Source organism: Phyllobates terribilis, unplaced genomic scaffold (genome assembly GCF_046119375.1).
Source record: "Phyllobates terribilis strain yellow unplaced genomic scaffold, ASM4611937v1 Scaffold_12__6_contigs__length_324123572, whole genome shotgun sequence".
NCBI classification, from domain to species: Eukaryota; Metazoa; Chordata; class Amphibia; order Anura; family Dendrobatidae; genus Phyllobates; species Phyllobates terribilis.
The window spans coordinates 174,452,532-174,478,136 of NW_027362772.1; the positions used below are offsets into that span (position 1 = coordinate 174,452,532).

At 40.8% G+C, this 25,605-nt stretch overlaps 2 non-coding genes across 2 annotated transcripts; both read right to left on the minus strand.

The window, feature by feature from the left end:
- Positions 1-661: 661 nt before the first annotated feature.
- On the minus strand, positions 662-744 carry TRNAL-UAG (transfer RNA leucine (anticodon UAG)). Its single transcript has one exon. It is a non-coding gene; the product is annotated as a tRNA-Leu (tRNA).
- A 24,470-nt stretch (positions 745-25,214) lies between these two features.
- On the minus strand, positions 25,215-25,297 carry TRNAL-CAG (transfer RNA leucine (anticodon CAG)). The gene has a single exon. It is a non-coding gene; the product is annotated as a tRNA-Leu (tRNA).
- Positions 25,298-25,605: the final 308 nt, after the last annotated feature.

Below are 25,605 nucleotides of genomic sequence, written 5' to 3' on the forward strand. Positions count from 1 at the left end.
TGTAAGCATAATGTTGCATCAAGCCTTATTTTTTTCTTAGGTGCAAACAATTGAAGTGAAGAAAGGAGATGCAAATTTAGAGAAAATATTCTACTGATTGCTAATGTTGAAAGTGAAAACATTTGTCCCAAAATGTGGTGAAACTTTGATGTCAGTATCACATGCACATTTCAGACTTGTTAAACTATGTTCATCTGCTCTTTTAGCTTTTGTTTATTAAGGATATTTATAGTCTATTGATGCCTGAGGTAAAAAAATCTGAAATTAGACTTACTGGTAATTCGGTTTCTAGGAATCTTCCACGACAGCACCATAGGAGGTTCACTCTCTGCCCTAATAGGGACAGAGAACACATAGAGATGAAATAGTCCCTCCCATTTTCCTATCCACAGTATTTTTCTGGTGCCAAAACAACAACTAACATATGCACAATGAAACTATTTGATGTTCCCAGAAGTCTTTAGTGAAAGCACAAATTCAGGACATTTAAGATTTGCCTCAAGGACCCCCAAGAATACTGCCATAGTGCCAACGTTGAGAATTGGTTTTGCTAAGCCCCATCACTTTTAGTTTTTGATTTGAGATTGCCACCAATGGAGCGGACCCCCAACTAATCAGTAACAGGAGTGAAGCTGTACAATTTCTTGAAAGAAAATGTTAATGTCAGAAGTAGGATTCGAACCCACACCTCCAGGAGAGACTGCGACCTAAACGCAGCGCCTTAGACTGCTCGGCCATCCTGACTTCTTCTGGCTTTTTTAATTTAACTCTTTCTAAGCTAAGCAGTAGAAAGATGAGCATTACTTGTGATGAAAGGAAATATACCATGATTTATTTTATTTTAATATTGATTTGTAACCTATTAGTTACAACCAATTTTGAGCTTCATGACCAAGCACCGTTTTTTAAATCTGACATGTATCACTTTATGTGGCAATAACACTGGAATGCTTAACATATCCCCGTGCTTCTGATAGTGTTATTTTGTAACACATTGTACTTTATATTAATGGTAAATTTAGGTCAATATATATTTAGTTTTTCTTGTGAAAATATCTAAAGTTGTACAATTTCATTGAAATGTGGTGATGCCCATATGTCTTCAGAAACTACTGTTTGGTCACACAGCAGGGCTTTGAAAGTAAGAGCGCTATTTGGGTTTTGGGAATGCAGATTTTGCAAGAATATTTTGAGGGTGACATTTGCGGAGTTCCAAAAGTACCAAAACAGCAGAAACCCCTCCAAAGTGATCCCATTTTATAAATTACTCCTCACAATGAATTCATCAACACCGGCAATTACTATTTTTGTCCAACAGGTGTTTTCACTCTGCAACATCTAGAATTGCAAATAAGCCAGTTTAGTGCCCAGCTTGCGCTTATGGAGACAAGCACCCCATACATTTTAAGTGGGCTCTCCTTGCTAGAGAAATGCCAAATCTGTGGATTCTTTGTCTTACCATTACCATGGAAACCCCTATTTTTAGAATGAAAGATGACGGTCCTGAGTTGCGGCTTGTGTTTTTTGCCTTCCTGACTTTTTCCCCAAACAGCTTTGTTCCTGGCATGTTTTTGAAGCATATTTGTCTCAGTAATGGCACAGCGATTCATAGTCAAACATAAATGGCTGAAATCAATCAGCTAGTGTCTGATACATGCTGCCCGTATTAGCTATCAGGTTTCCTTTAAATCCTTATACAGCTAAGTCAAACTAAAATAAAACAAAGTGATGACATCCAGAATGAAGGAAAAATTACAAAAAAATATTATTTTCCTCAAAAGTTAAAAGTGTTCAGTTCTCAAGTTTCTATCATTTTATTTCCTGTAGATAGTTATAATGATTAGGACTTTTACATTCTCTGTAAACAGTCAGTCCATATACTTTGTTTATTTTCTGCTTAAAATTTAATGGGTGAAGAAAAAAACTTTTGCCAAAACCCAGGATTGACCCTGAGACCTTTAGATCTTCAGTCTAACGCTATCCCAACTGACCTATTTCGGCAGGACACAATTAGATTCAGGAATGTTCAACACACTGTAGATGTCACAACTGGATGTATTTATTTTTACTTTGACTTGTTTTTGCAAGATTATCTATATTTGAAAGTCCCGCTATTTTGCGTACATATTTAAGAACTTACATAAATTCTCTGTGTATGAATAGAAAAAACAGCAATTCTGCATTTTTTTTACATTTTCAAATTTACTCAATTCGCCGGGGTAATTCTGAATGTGTCTTTGTAGGACAGGTGATGATTGAGCATAAAACACAATTTGTAAGCATAATGTTGCATCAAGCTTTATTTTCTTCTTAGGTGCAAACAATTTTAAGTGAAGAAAAGAGATGCAAATTTAGAGAAAATATTCTACTGATTGTTAATGTTGAAAGTGAAAACATTTGTCCCAAAATGTGGTGAAACTTTTATGTCAGTATCACATGCGCATTTCAGACTTGTTAAACTATGTTCATCTGCTCTTTTAGCTTTTGTTTATTAAGTATATTTATAGTCTATTGATGCCTGAGGTAAAAAAATCTGAAATTAGACTTACTGGTAATTCGGTTTCTAGGAATCTTCCACGACAGCACTTTAGGAGGTTCATTCTCTGCCCTAATAGGGACAGAGAACACATAGAGATGAAATATTTCCTCCCATTTTCCTATCCACAGTATATTTCCGATGCCAAAGCAACAACTAACATATGCACAAAGAAACTATTTGATGTTCCCAGAAGTCTTTAGTGAAAGCACAAATTCAGGACATTTAAGATTTGCGTCAAGGACCCCCAAGAATACTGCCAAAGTGCAAACATTGAGAATTGGTTTTGCTAAGCCCCATCACTTTTAGTTTTCGATTTGATATTGCCACCAATAGAGCGGAACCCCAACTGATCAGTAACAGGAATGAAGCTGTACAATTTCTTGAAAGAAAATACTAAGGTCAGAAGTGGGATTCGAACCCACAGCTTCAGGAGAGACTGTGACCTAAACGCAACGCCTTAGACCGCTTGGCCATCCTGACTTCTTCTGGCTGTTTTAATTTAACTCTTTCTAAGCTAAGCAGTAGAAAGATGAGCATTACTTGTGATGAAAGGAAATATACCATGATTTATTTTATTTCAATATTGATTTGTAACCTATTAGTTACAGCCAATTTTGAGCTTCATGACCAAGCACCGTTTTTTAAATCTGACATGTATCACTTTATGTGGCAATAACACTGGAATGCTTAACATATCCCCTTGATTCTGATAGTGTTATTTTGTAATACATTGTACTTTATATTAATGGTAAATTTAGGTCAATATATATTTAGTTTTTCTTGTGAAAATATCTAAAGTTGTACAATTTCATTGAAATGTGGTGATGCGGATATTTCTTCAGAAACTACTGTTTGGTCACACAGCAGGGCTTTGAAAGTAAGAGCGCTATTTGGGTTTTGGGAATGCAGATTTTGCAAGAATATTTTGAGGGTGACATTTGTGGAGTTCCAAAAGCACCAAAACAGCAGAAACCCCTCCAAAGTGATCCCATTTTATAAATTACTCCTCACAATGAATTCATCAACACCGGCAATTACTATTTTTGTCCAACAGGTGTTTTCACTCTGCAACATCTAGAATTGCAAATAAGCCAGTTTAGTGCCCAGCTTGCGCTTATGGAGACAAGCACCCCATACATTTTAAGTGGGCTCTCCTCGCTAGAGAAATGCCAAATCTGTGGATTCTTTGTCTTACCATTACCGTGGAAACCGATATTTTTAGAATGAAAGATGATGGTCCTGAGTTGGGGCTTGTGTTTTTTGCCTTCCTGGCTTTTTCCCCAAACAGCTTTGTTCCTGGCATATTTTTGAAGCATATTTGTCTCAGTAATGCCACAGCGATTCATAGTCAAACATAAATGGCTGAAATCATTCAGCTAGTGTCTGATACATGCTGCCCGTATTAGCTATCAGGTTTCCTTTAAATCCTCATACAGCTAAGTCAAACTAAAATAAAACAAAGTGATGACGTCCAGAATGAAGGAAAAATTACAAAAAAATATTATTTTCCTCAAAAGTTAAAAGTGTTCAGTTCTCAAGTTTCTATCATTTTATTTCCTGTAGATAGTTATAATGATTAGGACTTTTACATTCTCTGTAAACAGTCAGTCCATATGCTTTGTTTATTTTCTGCAGAAAATTTAATGGGTGAAGAAAAAAACTTTTGCCAAAACTCAGGATTGACCCTGGGACCTTTAGATCTTCAGTCTAACGCTCTCCCAACTGACCTATTTCGGCAGGACACATGTAGTTTCAGGAATGTTCAACACACTGTAGATGTCACAACTGGATGTATTTATTTTTACTTTGACTTGCTTTTGCAAGATTATCTATATTTGAAAGTCCTGCTATTTTGCGTACATATTTAAGAACTTACATAAATTCTCTGTGTATGAATAGAAAAAACAGCAATTCTGCATTTTTTTTACATTTTCAAATTTACTCAATTCGCCAGGGTAATTCTGAATGTGTCTTTGTAGGACAGGTGATGATTGAGCATAAAACACTATTTGTAAGCATAATGTTGCATCAAGCTTTATTTTCTTCTTAGGTGCAAACAATTGGAGTGAAGAAAAGAGATGCAAATTTAGAGAAAATATTCTACTGATTGTTAATGTTGAAAGTGAAAACATTTGTCCCAAAATGTGGTGAAACTTTTATGTCAGTATCACATGCGCATTTCAGACTTGTTAAACTATGTTCATCTGCTCTTTTAGCTTTTGTTTATTAAGTATATTTATAGTCTATTGATGCCTGAGGTAGAAAAATCTGAAATTAGACTTACTGGTAATTCGGTTTCTAGGAATCTTCCACGACAGCACCTTAGGAAGTTCACTCTCTGCCCTAATAGGGACAGAGAACACATAGAGATGAAATATTTCCTCCCATTTTCCTATCCACAGTATTTTTCCGATGCCAAAGCAACAACTAACATATGCACAAAGAAACTATTTGATGTTCCCAGAAGTCTTTAGTGAAAGCACAAATTCAGGACATTTAAGATTTGCGTCAAGGACGCCCAAGAATACTGCCAAAGTGCAAACATTGAGAATTGGTTTTGCTAAGCCCCATCACTTTTAGTTTTCGATTTGATATTGCCACCAATAGAGCGGAACCCCAACTGATCAGTAACAGGAATGAAGCTGTACAATTTCTTGAAAGAAAATACTAAGGTCAGAAGTGGGATTCGAACCCACAGCTTCAGGAGAGACTGTGACCTAAACGCAACGCCTTAGACCGCTTGGCCATCCTGACTTCTTCTGGCTGTTTTAATTTAACTCTTTCTAAGCTAAGCAGTAGAAAGATGAGCATTACTTGTGATGAAAGGAAATATACCATGATTTATTTTATTTCAATATTGATTTGTAACCTATTAGTTACAGCAATTTTGAGCTTCATGACCAAGCACCGTTTTTTAAATCTGACATGTATCACTTTATGTGGCAATAACACTGGAATGCTTAACATATCCCCTTGATTCTGATAGTGTTATTTTGTAATACATTGTACTTTATATTAATGGTAAATTTAGGTCAATATATATTTAGTTTTTCTTGTGAAAATATCTAAAGTTGTACAATTTCATTGAAATGTGGTGATGCGGATATGTCTTCAGAAACTACTGTTTGGTCACACAGCAGGGCTTTGAAAGTAAGAGCGCTATTTGGGTTTTGGGAATGCAGATTTTGCAAGAATATTTTGAGGGTGACATTTGTGGAGTTCCAAAAGCACCAAAACAGCAGAAACCCCTCCAAAGTGATCCCATTTTATAAATTACTCCTCACAATGAATTCATCAACACCGGCAATTACTATTTTTGTCCAACAGGTGTTTTCACTCTGCAACATCTAGAATTGCAAATAAGCCAGTTTAGTGCCCAGCTTGCGCTTATGGAGACAAGCACCCCATACATTTTAAGTGGGCTCTCCTCGCTAGAGAAATGCCAAATCTGTGGATTCTTTGTCTTACCATTACCGTGGAAACCGATATTTTTAGAATGAAAGATGATGGTCTTGAGTTGGGGCTTGTGTTTTTTGCCTTCCTGGCTTTTTCCCCAAACAGCTTTGTTCCTGGCATATTTTTGAAGCATATTTGTCTCAGTAATGCCACAGCGATTCATAGTCAAACATAAATGGCTGAAATCATTCAGCTAGTGTCTGATACATGCTGCCCGTATTAGCTATCAGGTTTCCTTTAAATCCTCATACAGCTAAGTCAAACTAAAATAAAACAAAGTGATGACGTCCGGAATGAAGGAAAAATTACAAAAAATATTATTTTCCTCAAAAGTTAAAAGTGTTCAGTTCTCAAGTTTCTATCATTTTATTTCCTGTAGATAGTTATAATGATTAGGACTTTTACATTCTCTGTAAACAGTCAGTCCATATGCTTTGTTTATTTTCTGCAGAAAATTTAATGGGTGAAGAAAAAAACTTTTGCCAAAACTCAGGATTGACCCTGGGACCTTTAGATCTTCAGTCTAACGCTCTCCCAACTGACCTATTTCGGCAGGACACATGTAGTTTCAGGAATGTTCAACACACTGTAGATGTCACAACTGGATGTATTTATTTTTACTTTGACTTGCTTTTGCAAGATTATCTATATTTGAAAGTCCCGCTATTTTGCGTACATATTTAAGAACTTACATAAATTCTCTGTGTATGAATAGAAAAAACAGCAATTCTGCATTTTTTTTACATTTTCAAATTTACTCAATTCGCCAGGGTAATTCTGAATGTGTCTTTGTAGGACAGGTGATGATTGAGCATAAAACACTATTTGTAAGCATAATGTTGCATCAAGCTTTATTTTCTTCTTAGGTGCAAACAATTGGAGTGAAGAAAAGAGATGCAAATTTAGAGAAAATATTCTACTGATTGTTAATGTTGAAAGTGAAAACATTTGTCCCAAAATGTGGTGAAACTTTTATGTCAGTATCACATGCGCATTTCAGACTTGTTAAACTATGTTCATCTGCTCTTTTAGCTTTTGTTTATTAAGTATATTTATAGTCTATTGATGCCTGAGGTAGAAAAATCTGAAATTAGACTTACTGGTAATTCGGTTTCTAGGAATCTTCCACGACAGCACCTTAGGAAGTTCACTCTCTGCCCTAATAGGGACAGAGAACACATAGAGATGAAATATTTCCTCCCATTTTCCTATCCACAGTATTTTTCCGATGCCAAAGCAACAACTAACATATGCACAATGAAACTATTTGATGTTCCCAGAAGTCTTTAGTGAAAGCACAAATTCAGGACATTTAAGATTTTCCTCAAGGACCCCCAGGAATACTGCCAAAGTGCCAACGTTGAGAATTGGTTTTGCTAAGTCCCATCGCTTTTAGTTTTCGATTTGAGATTGCCACCAATGGAGCGGAACCCCAACTGATCAGTAACAGGAGTGAAGCTGTACAATTTCTTGAAAGAAAATGCTAATGTCAGAAGTGAGATTCAAACCCACACCTCCAGGAGGGACTGTGACCTTAACAGAGCACTTTAGACCAATCGGCCATCCTGACTTCTTCCGGCTTTTGTAATTTAACTCTTTCTAAGCTAAGCAGTAGACAGATGGGCATCACTTGTGATGAAATGAAATATACCATGATTTCTTTTAGTTTAATATTGATTTGTAACCTATTAGTTACAGCCAATTTAGAGCTTCATGACCAAGCATCGTTTTTTCAATCTGACATGTATCACTTTATGTGGCAATAACACTGGAATGCTTAACATATCCCCGTGATTCTGATATTGTTATTTTGTAACACATTGTACTTTATATTAATGGTAAATTTAGGTCAATATGTATTTAGTTTATCTTGTGAAAATATCTAAAGTTGCACAATTTCATTGAAATACGGTGATGCCCCATATGTCTTCAGAAACTACTGTTTGGTCACACAGCAGGGCTTTGAAAGTAAGAGCGCTATTTGGGTTTTGGGAATGGAGATTTTGCAAGAATATTTTGAGGGTGACATTTGCGGAGTTCAAAAAGTACCAAAACAGCAAAAACCCCTCCAAAGTGATCCCATTTTATAAATTACTCCTCACAATGAATTCATCAACACCGGCAATTACTATTTTTGTCCAACAGGTGTTTTCACTCTGCAACATCCAGAATTGCAAATAAGCCAGCTTATTGCCCAGCTTGCGCTTATGGAGACAAGCACCCCATACATTTTAAGTGGGCTCTCCTCGCTAGAGAAATGCCAAATCTGTGGATTCTTTGTCTTACCATTAACGTGGAAACCCCTTTTTTTAGAATGAAAGATGACGGTCCTGAGTTGGGGCTTGTGTTTTTTGCCTTCCTGGCTTTTTCCCCAAATAGTTTTGTTCCTGGCATATTTTTTAAGCATATTTGTCTCAGTAATGCCACAGCGATTCATAGTCAAACATAAATGGCTGAAATCATTCAGCTAGTGTCTGACACATGCTGCCCGTATTAGCTATCAGGTTTCCTATAAATCCTCATACAGCTAAGTTAAACTAAAATAAAACAAAGTGATGATGTCCAGAATGAAGGAAAAATTACAAAAAATATTATTTTCCTCAAAAGTTAAAAGTGTTCAGTTCTCAAGTTTCTATCATTTTATTTCCTGTAGATAGTTATAATGATTAGGACTTTTACATTCTCTGTAAACAGTCAGTCCATATGCTTTGTTTATTTTCTGCTTAAAATTTAATGGGTGAAGAAGAAAACTTTTGCACAAACCCGGGACCTTTAGATCTCCAATCTAACGCTTTCCCAACTGAGCTATTTCGAAAGGACACATTTAGATTCAGGAGTGTTCAACACAATGTAGAAGTCACAACTGGATGTATTTATTGTTACTTTGATTTGTTTTTGCAAGATTATCTATATTTGAAAGTCCCGCTATTTTGCGTACATATTTAAGAACTTACATTAATTCTTTGTGAATGAATAGATAAAAACAGCAATTGTGCATTTTTTTTACATTTTCAAATTTACTCAATTCGCCAGGGTAATTCTGACTGTGTCTCTGTAGGACAGGTGATGATTGAGCATAAAACACAATTTGTAAGCATAATGTTGCATCAAGCTTTATTTTTTCTTAGGTGGAAACAATTGGAGTGAAGAAAGGAGATGCAAATTTAGAGAAAATATTCTACTGATTGTTAATGTTGAAAGTGAAAACATTTGTCCCAAAATGTGGTGAAACTTTGATGTCAGTATCACATGTGCATTTCAGACTTGTTAAACTATGTTCATCTGCTCTTTTAGCTTTTGTTTCTTAAGTATATTTATAGTCCATTGATTGCTGAGGTAGAAAAATCTGAAATTAGACTTACTGGTAATTCGGTTTCTAGGAATCTTCCTCGACAACACCTTAGGAGGTTCAATCTCTGCCCTAATAGGGACAGAGAACACATAGAGATGAAATAGTCCCTCTCATTTTCCTATCCACAGTATTTTTCCGATGCCAAAGCAACAACTAACATATGCACAAAGAAACTATTTGATGTTCCCAGAAGTCTTTTGTGAAAGCACAAATTCAGGACATTTAAGATTTGCCTCAAGGACTAGTGTTGAGCCACCCCCGTAGTGTTCGAGTTCGGTTCGGTTCGTCGAACACCCGTGTGTTCGCCGAACTGTTCGTCGAACTGTTCGTCGAACACCTTCGAACACCGTTAAAACCAATGGCAGGCAAACAAAAACACATAGAAACACATAGAAAACACCTTCAAAGGTGTCCAAAAGCTGACAAACTGCTCAGAAGACATAACTAACACATGGAAAAGTGACAAGTACATATAGTCATGCGAAAATAAAAGAGGTGGAGGAGTAAAAGGAGGGGGAGACACAGATATAGGCATGTCATGCCCTTCTAAAATCCAAAAAGTGAGAAGCCGACACGGCCAGTCCGCTCCTGCCCGTGCCACCTCCGTGTCGCCGGGTTTGTGCCAGAGCCGCGGTGAACCCTGACGGCCAGCCCCCCTCTCCCAATACTGGTGCCTGTCCGCTGGTGGGTCGAGCGAGCCCCCCTGTGGTGAAGGCAGCTCTAAGCTTTTTAATTTAAATTGTCTCTCTAATTTGAATGAATACACTTTAAATCCATTTACAAGGATCTATTGGAGGGCAAGTCTCATGCCAGCAGCCGCGGTAATTCCAGCTCCAGTAGCATCCACTAAAGCTGCTGCAGTTAAAAAGCTTTTATAAGGATCGAGCTCGGCTGTCCACCGCAATGCATCCTACTGCCAGTCCCAGCCCCTATGCCTTGGGGTGCCTCCTGATGCTCTTCACCAAGTATCCCATGGTCCCGAAGCATTTCCTTTGAAAAAATTAAGTGTCTAAACTACAGGTGGTGCAGCTTGCTTAACAGCCGGGATAATCCGCTGACTAGCAGACACTGCTACTAGGCACAAAGTATTTCCTGGGCTAGATGCAGTTAAAAATTTGTAATTAGATACTCTCGTTGGATGCTGAGAAAGCATTCCATAGAGTCTCCTGGCACGCCATATATGATTCTCTTAAAAATCTTGGGGTAGGGGTCTAGGGGACCCTTTTATAGCCAAAATCACGGCCCTGTATCGCAATACGTCACCTAGGCTGAAGATAAATGGAACTGTAGCACCCTGAGGGCTCGGTTGCTACAGACGTATTGCACCTCACCCAGAGGTGTGATATCTCACTCTCAGGTAATGATGGAGTGTGGATCAGGACCCGACACCTGCATGCATTACACCACATTGCCGTGGGGCAGGGCGACCAATATGCCCCTGAGATGGGCACGACAGTCCCTGTCCCTGGCTGGAGTGGGGGGAGGGAACACTGAGGAAGGGGAACCCTGTAGTGCAGGAGCAGGGAGGAAGCAGTTCCTGGGTGCATTGAGAAGGGAGTATAAAAGGTGGGCACCATCTTAGTTCAGTGCAGAGAAGTCTGAGCAGAAGTGGCAGGGAGCAGGGGCTCTGCATGAGCTCTGCTCCAGAGGCGGGCCTAGTAACAGAGGCCCAGGCCTGGAAGAGGGAGAAGGAAGGAAGAGGAGCGGAGAAGGCTCCAGGAACGAGGAATGAAGGGATCCCAGGGGTGCGGACGGGCGAGTCGCCACCGCACGCCCGAATCCACCTGCGTGGAGGGGTCAGGCCAAAGGGGGAGACCGGTCCCCGAACTAGTGGAGGCAGGACACGACCCTCAGCTAGAAACCGGAGGCTCTGACATTTTATGTGGCGCAGCCCCTCGCTACACCCGCTAGGAAGGCACCACATAGGGTCAGGGAAACTGGCGCCAAGTTTACCAAGAGGAGGCCCGAGGCAGCCGAACAGAAGTGTTGGTAAGAAAGGCCAGACAAAGGACACACAAAGGGGGTCCTGTGAAGTACTCCAAAGTTATCTGGGAGTTGTCTGAGCCCCTCACCTGGTGAGCACAGTACGACGTGGGCAGCCGTTACCTGCAGACGTGGTCTGGATAATAAGAACTGTGAGTAAAGGCCCTGAACTGCATCACTGACTCCGTGTCGTTACTGCTGCTGCCCTGCACCATCACCCCCATCCTCCGCATACACTGCCCTGAGGCTATACTCCTCCCGTGGGGAGTTATGCTACGCTCTGCTGCACCCACAACACCAGCCTCAGCGGTCTGCCCTGTAGCGGCGGTTCACTCTGACCGCAATCCACGGGTGGCGTAGTCGGACATTTAAACATCAAAACCACATAAATAGTTCCGCCACTGGTTTGACCGCCCTGAGCCACGGAACTGGGTCGCCGCCACGAAGACTACAACCACCAGCATCCACCAAAAAGGGTCCGGCTCCGGGTGTCCCAAGGCCCAGGGGGTGCGTCAGAATATTTTCATCACCTTTCACAATCACCAATGGGACAAGGCAGTGATGTCCTCTGTCCCCTCTCTTATACATCCTAGTGACGGAGCACCTGCTCTCATCAATTCGCCATAACCCCAATATTAGGTGGATTGAGGTGGGAGGCACCGAGTACAAGTGCTCTCTATTTGCTGATGATGTCCTAGTATATATCACTCAATCACATATATCCATCCATGCTGTTATGGCTGAAATAGATCACTTTGTTACATGGTAAAATTTTAAAATCAATGCAGCGAAGTCTGAGGCCCTCGATGTCGTCCTCCCCAAATCCATATAGGATTCCATCCAGTCCAACTTTCCCTTTGCCTGGCCCTCACAGGGTATCAAATACTTAGGAATTCCTATTCATAGAGACCTCTCCCATCTATGTTATCTTAATTTTGGGCCCTTTATTGAACAACTCCATACAGACCACGGTTGGCAAGTTAGAACTGTAAGATTCACTACGTGAACCACTGGTGTTTTGTGGAAAAGCACATGTACACTGCGTTCCAAATTATTATGCAAAAAGTGTTTAGGAGTGATAAGGGAAGAATTTGTTTGTTTGTCAGTTAAACTCATTGATGGTGATGTGTGTCAGGGCTCTTTATATCACTGTAAGCAATTGCAGACACCTGTGCTAATTAGTTTGGCAGGTGTGTCCAATGAAAGGCAAGACTACTTAAGAAGGCTCTCTCACATTATTAAGCAGCCTACATTTTCTGCCAAAATGGGAAAGAAAAAGGATGTGTCGGCTGCTGAGAAGCAACAAATTGTGGAGTGTTTAGGTCAAGGCATGACTACAATCAACATTGTGCGATGATCAGGATGAAGTGTCTTGGCAATCAAGAAGTATGTAGCTGATTCACAGTACACACGTGTGCGTGCTGATAAGGGCAAATTGAGGACTCTTTCCTACAGGCAATTACGTCAGGTTGAAAGAGCAGCGGCAAGAAAGCCTTGTCATAGCAGCAGACAAGTTTTTGAAGCTGCTTGTGCCTCCAACGTCCCCCGAACAACAAGATGCAGGGTCCTTCAGAGGTTTGCAGCTGTGCATGCGCCATCCTGTCGACCTCCTCTATCCACTTCACACAAGCAGAAACGGCTCCAGTGGGCCAAACATTACATGAAGACTGATTTCAAAACTGTTTTGTTCATGGATGAGTGCCGTGCAGCGCTCGATGGTCCAGATGGATGGAGTGGAGGATGGCTGGTTGATGGACACCCCACGCAAACACGGCTACAGCGCCAACAAGGAGGAGGTGGAGTAATGTTTTGGGCTGGAATCATGGGGAGAGAGATTGTCGGCCCCTTTAGGATCCCTGAAGGCGCTAAAGATGAACTCCATAATGTATGTGGATTTTCTCAAACAGCACTTCCTGCCATGGTTCAAGAAGAAGAACCGTGTATTTCACAGCAAGATCATTTTTCTGCATGATAATGCACCATCTCATGCTGCACATAAAACATCTGCATCTCTGGCTGATATGGGCATAAAAGGGGACAAACTTATGGTGTGACCCCCATGCTCCCCTGACCTCTACCCCATTCAGAACCTTTGGAGCATCATTAAAAGGAGTGTCTATGATGGCGGGAGGCAGTTCACATCTAAGCAACAGCTCTGGGAGGGTATTCTGTCCTCATGCAAAACAATTGAAGCAGAAACCATCCAAAACCTGACAAATTCAATGGACGAGAGAGTTCAGAAGCTCCTTTCGAACAAGGGGTCCTATGTGAAAATGTAACATCACCTAGAATAAAGTTTTGAGTTGAAAACTGTTTGATTTCAGTTTCTAACAACCTGCTAATGCTTATAATTTCAAAAATGACCATTTTTTTGGTCTTTATTAAAATGAAAAGGTTGATCGAAAAGTTTGGGGGATCTAAGAGTGTGGCAACCCAGTAGTCATGATTACTTCGAATTCTGACAATATGAGGGTCATGCTGCAGGTAGTGCAGCAAGAAGGCACTTATGTGCCTTGCGCATCTCGGAGCCCCAAAATTATTTTCCGGGCTAGATGCAGCTAAAAATTATTTTTAATTTTAAATCTGGTGAAGCTTTAGTATAGATGGCCTAATAGGATCAGTGCTGCACACTGCTACAAAGCCCAAATTATTTTCCAGTCAAGATACAGATAAACATGATTAGTAATTTGAAAGCTTAAAACGGTTGGTAGGGTGATTTTAACCAATCATCAAGCTTTTACTCTCCCCAGGATGACACAGGGGTAGAAAAGACGTTTCGGATCCATGATTTGTTCATCTTTATGAACGTGAGTCTGTCTACATTATCAGTGGAGAGCCGCGTGCGCTTATCTGTCAGCACACCACCAGCAGCGCTGAACACACATTCAGACAGAACGCTGGCTGCGGGGCATGACAAGATCTCCAAGGCGTAAGTGGCTAGCTCCGGCCATTTATCCAGATTGGAAGCCCAAAAAGAGCAAGGGTCCAGTGACACAGTCGTGGCTTCAATGTTTACTTGGAGAAACTCCTGTACCATCGTCTCTAGGCGTTGACTATGTGTCAGACTTCTTGTCTCCTGTGGCCTTGCAAAGGATGGGCTAAAAAAGTGGTGAAATGATTCCGCAAAATTGATGTTACCAGCAGATACTGTGGTTCTGTTACGGTTTGAGTGCTGAACACTTGACGGTCCCACGGTTGGCAAGTTGGAACTGTGAGATTCACTACGTGCACCACTCGTATTTTGTGGAAAAGCACATGTAAGATTCTGCAACAGTCACTGCTGATACTCCTGCATGCGTGCATCCCTTTCTATGGCAGGAATAATTTCTGCAAATTTACTTTTGTACCGGGGATCTAACAGTGTGGCAACCCAGTAGTCAGGATTATTTCTAATTCTCACAATTCGAGGGTCATGTTGCAGGTAGTGCAGCAAGAAGGCACTCATGTGTGTTGCGCATCCAGGAGCACCAAGTCCCTGCTGTGTTGGTGGCGAGGTAACAATCATGCTTCCTTCCTCTGTCCTCTCCCCCCAACCTCGCACAACATAAATGTGATCAAGGTCTCCCTCATCTGATGAGTCTTCCATCAGTTCGTCCTCCACTTCTTCCTGGGCTCCTGCACCTTCCTCACTAGTTTGGCTGCTACCATGCGCCCTGGTAAAACCATCTCCCCCACCCTCACATGCCTGCCGCCTTGGTGCTGCCGACCGTCTGGACCTTGCAGATGTTAGCCCTTCCGCATACAACTCCTCCTCCTCTACTTCCTCCACCTCCTCTTGTGCCTCCACCTGACTCCGAATTCTGTTTAACATGTGCTCCAGCATGTAAATCACCGGAATAGTCATGCTGATAATGGCATCGTCAGCACTAAACATCTTCATCGCCATTTCAAAACTGTGCAGAAGGGTGCATAGGTCCCTGATCTGAGACCACTCCTCCAGCGTGATTTGCCCCACCTCTGAATCTCGTTGGCCCAGGCTATACATCAGAACGTATTGCACCAGGGCTTGTCGGTGCTGCCACAGTCGCTGCAACATGTGCAGAGTTGAATTCCACCGGGTAGGCACATCGCATTTTAGCCGGTGAAGTGGCAGGCCCAACGACTTCTGTAGAGATGTAAGTCGCTGAGCTGCGGGATGCGAATGGCGGAAGTGAGCACACAGCGACCGTGCCCTCTGCAGAAGGCTATCTAGTCTGGGATAGTGGGCTAAAAATTGCTGGACAACCAGGTTCAACACGTGAGCCATACAAGGCACGTGTGTGACATTGCCCCGGCGAAGGGCCGCACCCAGGTTTACAGCATTGTCGCACACGGCCTTCCCTGGTTTCAGGTCCAGTGGAGACAACCATTCATGAAATTGGTTCTCCAGAGCTGACCACAACTCCTCAGCTGTGTGACTCACATTTCCCAGACATTTCAACGTAAAAACCGCCTGATGACGTTGAGCCCTACTGCCAGCATAGTAAGGAGGTGTGCAGGATCCCTTCTGCGCAGTTAGAAAGCTTGTGGCATGACCAGACAGGCTTTGGGTGCAGGTGGAAGACCGAGAGGAGGTTGAGGAGGCAGAAGCAGTGGAGGAACTTTGACATAAAGAGGATTGACGCACAACTCGTGGGGACGGCAAGACTTGGACAGCAGCCCCTTGTCCTGCTGTCACCATAGTTACCCAGTGCCCAGTCAGCGACATGTAACGCCCCTGTCCATGCCTACTCGTCCAAGTGTCTGTGGTGAAATGCACCCTGTCACACACAGAGTTTCTCAAAGAAGCGGTGATGTTATGTGCGACATGCTGGTGGAGCGCAGGCACACCTTTCTTTGAGAAGTATTGCCGACTGGGCATCTGGTACTGGGGCACTGCGACGGACATAAGGTCTCGAAAATCCTCTGTGTCCACCAGGCGGAAAGGCAGCATTTCTGTAGCAAAGAGCTTGCAGATGGTGAAATTCAACCTCTTAGCTTTCTCATGGCTAGGAGGAAATGGTCTTTTACTTGTCCACATCTGAGGGACCGAGGGCTGGCTATTGTGCTTAGACGGGGTTGATAAGGGTGTCCCCGGCAAACTGCCGGTCTGTGAGGAAGATGCAGGCGGACATGTTAGGTTGCCTTGATCCAAAGGTGGTGCTATCGATGTCGGACAGCGCTCAACACCAGCTGGTGTTACCACCTCCAAAGAAAATGATGACCTGCCAATCACGCTGGCTGTTGCGGGTAAAGAGGTGGCAGGTCTGCGCCCCAAAACAGGTGTGACTGCTGTCCCCCCAGTCACAGAGGATGAAGAGGCCGCGGATGCACAAGATATGGCAGACGGTGGGTGGCCCGGCCGGCTAGGCCGCATTGTAGCACACTGAGCTTCCCACTGCAACTTATGCTTCATGTCCATGTGCCGGTTCATGCATGAAGTACTCAAACTATGTATTTTTTGGCCTCTACTTAGCTTTTGCTGACAAATGTTACAGATAACACGAGTTGGGTCATCTTTATCGATCTGAAAAAATGCCCAGGCTATGCAAGGCTTAGCACCCATGCGACCTGAAGAGCCACCACGACTTGTGGTGAGAGGCAGAGTTGTGTTTGAGGATGCAGTTGTTGACGTGCTTCCAGTACTACGTCTCTCTCCAGGAAGGCGCAACCTGACCTCGTCGTCACTAGCATCTTCCTCCACCTCCTCTGCTGACCTCATCTCTTGGCTGACTGTGGGTTGACAGTAAGTGGGATCTCCGACCTCATCATCATCACCCTGTGCGTTATCACACCCGTCGTCCTCAGAGCCAACCTGTTCCTGCCCTGACAAAAAACTAAAGTTGTCGCTCCAATCAGGTATTTGAGTCTTATCATCGTCTTCCTCATTGTCTCCACCAACAGGAGTTACAGTTTGGGAATGAGGGTCTACATTATGGTCAGAACCTTCTGCGTCTGGTCCTGGATCCGACTCATAAAGATTCTGGGCATCAGTGCAGATCATTTCCTCGTCTGGATTCACAGAAGCGCTGGAGTCGACCTCTGATTCCCAGGCTATAGTATGAGTAAACAGCTCTGCAGACTCAACCATCTGTTCTACCTCATACTCAGACGGGCAGCTGGAGATTTGGGAGCTGTGAGGAAGCAAGTGCGATTTGGGTGACACCTTTGAGGACTGGAGTATTTGTGATATTGAAGTTGATGTGGAGGAGAGCCCACTTAAAGGAGCATTTGATATCCGTTGAAGCACCTGCTGTTTTTGTGCCTCATCTGGAATTTGTAGCGATTGGCGTGGCCGTAAGAAAGGGATCTTATCACATTGTCCGCTAAAAGAAGTAGACATTTTAGTTTGGCTGGAAGATGGTCTTTCTTCTGCAGATGTTACTGTTGCTTTAACACCTACCCACGGACACAACCTTTTTTCCCCTTCCCAACACGCCTATTCCCCTTTCCACCAGCAGCAGGCCTTTTTCCACTCATATTGGTGGTTAACTAATTCACAACTCTGGAGTTGTTTGCACAAAAAAACAATGGATGGTAACCGAGCAGAGCTGAGTGGCCAAACTGTGGTATTAGGCCAAAACTATTGGCTGGGTTAGATGCAGAAAAAAATTATTTTGAATTTGCAACCTGATGGAGGTCAGTATAGATGGACTAAAACAACAAGTCCCACACACAGCTAGAAGCCCAAATATTTTTTCAGAGGTACTGCAGATGCAGATAAAAATTAGTTTTAATTTGCAACCTGATGGAGGTCAGTATAGATGGACTAATAGAGAAAGTCCGACACACTACTAGAAGGCCAAATATTTTTTCAGAGCTAGATGCAGACAAAAAATTATATTCAGTTTGCAACCTGATGGAGGTCAGTATAGATGGACTAATAGAGAAAGTCCGACACACTACTAGAAGGCCAAATATTTTTTCAGAGCTAGATGCAGAAAAAAATTATATTCAGTTTGCAACCTGATGGAGGTCAGTATAGATGGATTAATAGAACAAGACCCACACACAGCTAGAAGCCCAATATTTTTTCAGAGGTAGATGCAGGAAAAAAATATATTCAGTTTGCAACCTGATGGAGGTCAGTATAGATGGACTAATACAACAAGTCCCACAAACAGCTAGAAGCCCAAATATTTTTTCAGAGGTACTGTAGATGCAGATAAAAATTAGTTTTAATTTGCAACCTGATGGAGGTCAGTATAGATGGACTAATAGAGAAAGTCCGACACACTACTAGAAGGCCAAATATTTTTTCAGAGGTAGATGCAGAAAAAAATATATTCAGTTTGCAACCTGATGGAGGTCAGTATAGATGGACTAATAGAGAAAGTCCGACACACTACTGGAAGACCAAATATTTTTTCAGAGCTCGATGCAGAAAAATATTATATTCAGTTTGCAACCTGATGGAGGTCAGTATAGATGGATTAATAGAACAAGACCCACACACAGCTAGAAGCCCAATATTTTTTCAGAGGTAGATGCAGAAAAAAATATATTCAGTTTGCAACCTGATGGAGGTCAGTATAGATTGACTAATACAACAAGTCCCACACACAGCTAGAAGCCCAAATATTTTTTCAGAGGTACTGTAGATGCAGATAAAAATTAGTTTTAATTTGCAACCTGATGGAGGTCAGTATAGATGGACTAATAGAGAAAGTCCGACACACTACTAGAAGGCCAAATATTTTTTCAGAGGTAGATGCAGAAAAAAATATATTCTGTTTGCAACCTGATGGAGGTCAGTATAGATGGACTAATAGAGAAAGTCCGACACACTACTAGAAGGCCAAATATTTTTTCAGAGCTAGATGCAGAAAAAAATTATATTCAGTTTGCAACCTGATGGAGGTCAGTATAGATGGATTAATAGAACAAGACCCACACACAGCTAGAAGCCCAATATTTTTTCAGAGGTAGATGCAGAAAAAAATATATTCAGTTTGCAACCTGATGGAGGTCAGTATAGATGGACTAATACAACAAGTCCCACACACAGCTAGAAGCCCAAATATTTTTTCAGAGGTACTGTAGATGCAGATAAAAATTAGTTTTAATTTGCAACCTGATGGAGGTCAGTATAGATGGACTAATAGAGAAAGTCCGACACACTACTAGAAGGCCAAATATTTTTTCAGAGGTAGATGCAGAAAAAAATATATTCAGTTTGCAACCTGATGGAGGTCAGTATAGATGGACTAATAGAGAAAGTCCGACACACTGCTAGAAGGCCAAATATTTTTTCAGAGCTAGATACAGAAAAAAATTATATTCAGTTTGCAACCTGATGGAGGTCAGTATAGATGGATTAATAGAACAAGACCCACACACAGCTAGAAGCCCAATATTTTTTCAGAGGTAGATGCAGAAAAAAATATATTCAGTTTGCAACCTGATGGAGGTCAGTATAGATGGATTAATAGAACAAGACCCACACAAAGCTAGAAGCCCAATATTTTTTCAGAGGTAGATGCAGAAAAAAATATATTCAGTTTGCAACCTGATGGAGGTCAGTATAGATCGAATAATACAACAAGTCCCACACACAGCTAGAAGCCCAATATTTTTTCAGAGGTAGATGCAGAAATAAATATATTCAGTTTGCAACCTGATGGAGGTCAGTATAGATGGACTAATAGAGAAAGTCCGACACACTACTAGAAGGCCAAATATTTTTTCAGAGCTAGATGCAGAAAAAAATTATATTCAGTTTGCAACCTGATGGAGGTCAGTATAGATGGATTAATAGAACAAGACCCACACACAGCTAGAAGCCCAATATTTTTTCAGAGGTAGATGCAGAAAAAAATATATTCAGTTTGCAACCTGATGGAGGTCAGTATAGATGGACTAATACAACAAGTCCCACACACAGCTAGAAGCCCAATATTTTTTCAGAGGTAGATGCAGAAAAAAATATATTCAGTTTGCAACCTGATGGAGGTCAGTATAGATTGACTAATACAACAAGTCCCACACACAGCTAGAAGCCCAAATATTTTTTCAGAGGTACTGTAGATGCAGATAAAAATTAGTTTTAATTTGCAACCTGATGGAGGTCAGTATAGATGGACTAATAGAGAAAGTCCGACACACTACTAGAAGGCCAAATATTTTTTCAGAGCTAGATGCAGAAAAAAATTCTATTCAGTTTGCAACCTGATGGAGGTCAGTATAGATGGACTAATAGAGAAAGTCCGACACACTACTAGAAGGCCAAATATTTTTTCAGAGCTAGATGCAGAAAAAAATTATATTCAGTTTGCAACCTGATGGAGGTCAGTATAGATGGATTAATAGAACAAGACCCACACACAGCTAGAAGCCCAATATTTTTTCAGAGGTAGATGCAGGAAAAAAATATATTCAGTTTGCAGCCTAATGGAGGTCAGTATAGATGGACTAATACAACAAGTCCCACACACAGGTAGAAGCCCAAATATTTTTTCAGAGGTACTGTAGATGCAGATAAAAATTCGTTTTAATTTGCAACCTGATGGAGGTCAGTATAGATGGACTAATAGAACAAGTCCTACACACAGCTAGCAGCCCAAATATTTTTTCAGAGGTAGATGCAGAAAAAAATTATTTTTAATTTGCAGCCTGATGGAGGTCAGTATAGATGGACTAATAGAGAAAGTCCCACACACTGCTAGAAGGCCAAATATTTTTTCAGAGCTAGATGCAGACAAAAAAAAATTTTGAATTTGCAACCTGATCGAGGTCAGTATAGATGTACTAATAGAGAAAGTCCCACACACTGCTAGAAGGCCAAATATTTTTTCAGAGCTAGATGCAGACAAAAAATTATTTTTAATTTGCAACCTGATGGAGGTCAGTATAGATGGACTAATAGAGAAAGTCCCACACACTGCTAGAAGGCCAAATATTTTTTCAGAGCTAGTTGCAAATAAAAATTATTTTTAATTTGCAGCCTGATGGAGGTCAGTATAGATGGACTAATAGAGAAAGTCCCACACACTGCTAGAAGGCCAAATATTTTTTCAGAGCTAGATGCAGAATAAAATTATATTCAGTTTGCAACCTGATGGAGGTCAGTATAGATGGACTAATAGAACAAGTCCCACACACAGCTAGAAGCCCAAATATTTTTTCAGAGGTAGATGCAGAAAAAAATTATATTCAGTTTGCAACCTGATGGAGGTCTGTATAGATTGATTAATAGAACAAGTCCCACACACAGCTAGAAGCCCAATATTTTTTCAGAGCTAGATGCAGACAAAAAATAATTTTGAATTTGCAGCCTGATCGAGGTCAGTATAGATGGACTAATAGAGAAAGTCCCACACACTGCTAGAAGGCCAAATATTTTTTCAGAGCTAGATGCAGACAAAAAATTATTTTGAATTTGCAACCTGATGGAGTTCAGTATAGATGGACTAATAGAGAAAGTCCCACACACTGCTAGAAGGCCAAATATTTTTTCAGAGCTAGATGCAGACAAAAAATTATTTTTAATTTGCAACCTGATGGAGGTCAGTATAGATGGACTAATAGAGAAAGTATCACACACTGCTAGAAGGCCAAATATTTTTTCAGAGCTAGATGCAGAAAAAAATTATATTCAGTTTGCAACCTGATGGAGGTCAGTATAGGTGGACTAATAGAACAAGTCCCACACACAGCTAGAAGCCCAAATATTTTTTCAGAGGTAGATGCAGAAAAAATGTATATTCAGTTTGCAACCTGATGGAGGTCTGTATAGATGGATTAATAGAACAAGTACCACACACAGCTAGAAGCCCAATATTTTTTCAGAGGTAGATGCAGAAAAAAAATATATTCAGTTTGCAACCTGATGGAGGTCAGTATAGATGGACTAATAGAGAAAGTCCCACACACTGCTAGAAGGCCAAATATTTTTTCAGAGCTAGATGCAGACAAAAAATTATTTTTAATTTGTAACCTGATGGAGGTCAGTATAGATGGACTAATAGAGAAAGTCCCACACACTGCTAGAAGGCCAAATATTTTTTCAGAGCTAGATGCAGACAAAAAATTATTTTGAATTTGCAACCTGATGGAGGTCAGTATAGATGGACTATTAGAGAAACTCCCACACACTGCTAGAAGGCCAAATATTTTTTCAGAGATAGATGCAGACAAAAAAATATTTTTAATTTGCAACCTGATGGAGGTCAGTATAGATGGACTAATAAAGTCCCACACACTGCTAGAAGGCCAAATATTTTTTCAGAGCTAGTTGCAAATAAAAATTATTTTTAATTTGCAGCCTGATGGAGGTCAGTATAGATGGACTAATAGAGAAAGTCCCACACACTGCTAGAATGCCAAATATTTTTTCAGAGCTAGATGCAGAAAAAAAATTATATTCAGTTTGCAACCTGATGGAGGTCAGTATAGATGGACTAATAGAACAAGTCCCACACACAGCTAGAAGCCCAAATATTTTTTCAGAGGTAGATGCAGAAAAAAATTATATTCAGTTTGCAACCTGATGGAGGTCTGTAGAGATGGATTAATAGAACAAGTCCCACACACAGCTAGAAGCCCAATATTTTTTCAGAGGTAGATGCAGAAAAAAATTTTATTCAGTTTGCAACCTGATGGAGGTCAGTATAGATGGACTATTAGAGAAAGTCCCACACACTGCTAGAAGGCCAAATATTTTTTCAGAGCTAGATGCAGACTAAAAATTATTTTTAATTTGCAACCTGATGGAGGTCAGTATAGATGGACTAATAGAGAAAGTCCCACACACTGCTAGAAGGCCAAATATTTTTTCAGAGCTAGATGCAGTTATAAATTATTTTTAATTTGCAACCTGATGGAGGTCAGTATAGATGGACTAATAGAGAAAGTCCCACACACTGCTAGAAGGCCAAATATTTTTTCAGAGCTAGATGCAGAAAAAAAATTATATTCAGTTTGCAACCTGATGGAGGTCAGTATAGATGGACTAATAGAACAAGTCCCACACACAGCTAGAAGCCCAAATATTTTTTCAGAGGTAGATGCAGAAAAAAATTATATTCAGTTTGCAACCTGATGGAGGTCTGTAGAGATGGATTAATAGAACAAGTCCCACACACAGCTAGAAGCCCAATATTTTTTCAGAGGTAGATGCAGAAAAATTTTTTATTCAGTTTGCAACCTGATGGAGGTCAGTATAGATGGACTAATAGAGAAAGTCCCACACACTGCTAGAAGGCCAAATATTTTTTCAGAGCTAGATGCAGACTAAAAATTATTTTTAATTTGCAACCTGATGGAGGTCAGTATAGATGGACTAATAGAGAAAGTCCCACACACTGCTAGAAGGCCAAATATTTTTTCAGAGCTAGATGCAGTTATAAATTATTTTTAATTTTCAACCTGATGGAGGTCAGTATAGATGGACTAATAGAGAAAGTCCCACACACTGCTAGAAGGCCAAATATTTTTTCAGAGCTAGATGCAGAAAAAAACTATATTCAGTTTGCAACCTGATGGAGGTCAGTATAGATGGACTAATAGAACAAGTCCCACACACTGCTAGAAGCCCAAATATTTTTTCAGAGCTAGATGCAGAAAAAAATTATATTCAATTTGCAACCTGATGGAGGTCAGTATAGATGGACTAATATAATGATGCTATGCGCAAAAGATTTTACTTCACTAGGTGCAGTAAAAAATTGGTATTCTATACACAGGTGGTATATCTTGCAACACAGATAGGCTACTCCACTGACTAACACACTCTGCAATAGACCAAAAAGGATTAGCTTTGCTAGATTCAGCCAAATGCTGTGAAAAAAACTTGCACAGCACTGGCACAGACCTGCCTGGCAAAAACTGATAGGAACTGATGTAACCTAGTCCTGAAAAGGACTGCAATTACAATTAGTCTTTACTCCCACAATCTATCTATTTAATAGCACAGACCTGCCTGATAAAAGTCGTAGGAAATGCTGTAACCTAGTCCTTAAAAGGACTGCAATCACAACTATTCCCTACTCCCAAGCTATCTGTAGATTTGTGCGAAAATTGGCTTGAAATTAACAAGGTATAGCGCACACAGCAACAGCGGTGCCGTCTAACACGCAGCTGCAGCAGTGAGAAAATGGTGACGACGGGGAAAATGGCTTGGTCTTATAGGGCAAGGAAATGTGACATACTCTGCCAATGACACATGCCCTTGCTTGTGTGAAAAAAAGCACTTCGCTCCGTGTGTGCGCTGCTGATAGGCTGACAGATTGCACCTCCCCACTGTAAATGCGGGAAAGAGAAAAAAAAATGGAGATCTTCATTATTCCTGCAGAGATCCATCCCCTTCCCCTCCCCCCACCCCGCTGTACACTCAAACTGCGTATTAACATTAATTTTCATCATTACTGAGAAAAAATCCAGTTATGATTTTGGTGCACGAACAGTTATTGAACATAACCTCGAACAGCCGAATTTTTCTCAAATCGTTCGTGTTCGTCGAACGGCTCGAACACCGAACAAAACAGCTTGAATTTGAGACTGGCGAACAGTTAGAGTAGAACAACGCTCATCTCTACTTACTGGTAATTCGGTTTCTAGGAATCTTCCACGACAGCACCTTAGGAGGTTCACTCTCTGCCCTAATAGGGACAGAGAACACATAGAGATGAAATAGTCCCTCCCATTTTCCTATCCACAGTATTTTTCCGATGCCAAAGCAACAACTAACATATGCACAAAGAAACTATTTGATTTTCCCTGAAGTCTTTTGTGAAAGCACAAATTCAGGACATTTAAGATTTGCCTCAAGGACCCCAAGGAATACTGCCAAAGTGCCAACGTTGAGAATTGGTTTTGCTAAGCCCCATCACTTTTAGTTATCGATTTGAGATTGCCACCAATAGAGCGGACCCCCAACTAATCAGTAAAAGGAGTGAAGCTGTACAATTTCTTGAAAGAAAATTCTAATGTCAGAAGTCGGTTTCGAACCCACGCCTCCAGGAGAGACTGCGACCTGAACGCAGTGCCTTATACCGCTCGGCCATCCTGACTTCTTCTGGCTTTTGAAATTTAACTCTTTCAAAGCTAAGCAGTAGAAAGATGAGCATTACTTGTGATAAAAGGAAATATACCAGGATTTCTTTTATTTTAATATTGACTTGTAACCTATTAGTTACAGCCAATTTTGAGCTTCATGACCAAGCACCGTTTTTTTAAATCTTACATGTATCAATTTATGTGTCAATAACACTGGAATGCTTAACAAATCCTCGTGATTCTGATAGTGTTATTTTGTAACACATTGTACTTTATATTAATGGTAAATTTAGGTCAATATATATTTAGTTTTTCTTGTGAA